A 641-nucleotide genomic window follows, 5' to 3' on the forward strand; every position below is an offset into this window, starting at 1 on the left:
TATATATATATTGATAATGATAAATGGATCAGGTTTCAGCTGCAACATAAACACCCCCACCAACACTAACTAACAAAAAACTAACTCCACTCCCACTCAGTTTGCTTTGAGACTGGCCAAATGAATAGATGCTGAAGATGCTGCACCAATAATAATGACAGATTGTATCTGCAACTGCCAGTAGTCTTTGCAGTGGAAACACATGTAGGTCATTATAATATGCTTTATAAAATTGTAAAATAACAGAAAATAAATTTCGAGGATGAGCAGGTCTCTGTATGCTTTAGAATTATTATAATTATTACTAATATTAGGTTAAGTAAGAAATTTGTAATAAATAAAATAAATGCGCCCTTTTAAAGCCTAGCCAGGCTCATGTGCCCGGTTTCCCGGTTTCAATGGCGTATGTGTTCCCCAGCTGGACGGGACGCCAGTCCATCGCAGCGTTACTCATTTTTACCAGCTGAGTGAACTGGAGCAACGTGAAATGAAGTGTTTTGCTCAAGAACACAACACATCACCCGCCCCAGGAATCGAAACCACAATCTTACGATCAAGATGCTGATACCCTAACTACTAAGCCATACGCCTCCACATGAAATTTGTAGAAAAGAAAAAAGGTTTGCTAATCTATATATATA

This window comes from Octopus bimaculoides, chromosome 11 (genome assembly GCF_001194135.2).
Source record: "Octopus bimaculoides isolate UCB-OBI-ISO-001 chromosome 11, ASM119413v2, whole genome shotgun sequence".
NCBI classification, from domain to species: domain Eukaryota; kingdom Metazoa; phylum Mollusca; class Cephalopoda; order Octopoda; family Octopodidae; genus Octopus; species Octopus bimaculoides.